Here is a 912-nt window from a genome sequence, read left to right as displayed (position 1 = left end):
CCTCAGGAAAACCAGCCTGTAGCAGAGGGAGAGAGCCTTGTGACTGGAAATCCGGCCGGTGTGGAATGTGGTACACCCCGGTGGGCGGGAAGATGAGGCTGTGTTTACTCTTGGGAGCTTCCTCTGGGGGCAGGGGCTATGGGAGTGGGCAGCCTGCAGACTCTTGCACTGAGGCGGGTCCTCGGTCCAGAGCACCGGATCCTACGCCCTGGGATGGGGCTGGGCCAAGCAGGGCAGTCAGGAGGAGGGAGCACTGGACCAGGGATCTCGCAGATGTGGTTTCAGGCATGACTCTATAACCAAGGCTGGGTTACTCTCTCCTGACTGATGAGAGGCTGTGCATTCCAGCTCCGACAACCCGCTCCCCTCTGCTGACACCCCATGATCTGTCCTGCTCTCCACTCCTCATTCCCTTTGTCAAGCTAAAATTGTCAGGAGGCAATCATTACGCAAGCTCATTTATTTGGGATCGAAGAATTGCAATTCAGGGCACAGAGGTTTGGGTCACAATCCAAATAATGCCCCACTAGGGAGCAAAAGTCAGGAGCATTCACAGCAAAAATAGGCTGGCTGTGTACGTTGCTTACAGAGAATTTTTGATTGGCGTTACAACAGAAAAGAAATCTTTATAATACAAATCTGGACTAAGGCTAACAGTAAGCGGTCTTTCACTATAGGAGGGTTGCAAGTGTTCAGGCTAGGTCCCTGGAATATTTGCACTTTGGCCCAGTTCAAAAGTTCACAGTTCCACGGGTGAGGATGGGGAGGACATGCATGCGGCCCATCTCCTTAATGGACTCCTGGCTCCATTTTAAAACCCCTTGACATAAGTGACCGTTTCATTTCACCTCCTCACCCAGTGCAGATCCCGGGCCCCCCACTATACTCACGTCTCACAAACACTCCTCTGCC

Source organism: Neomonachus schauinslandi, chromosome 13 (genome assembly GCF_002201575.2).
Source record: "Neomonachus schauinslandi chromosome 13, ASM220157v2, whole genome shotgun sequence".
Classification (NCBI taxonomy): Eukaryota; Metazoa; Chordata; class Mammalia; order Carnivora; family Phocidae; genus Neomonachus; species Neomonachus schauinslandi.
Note: the sequence above shows the minus strand (reverse complement) of the source record.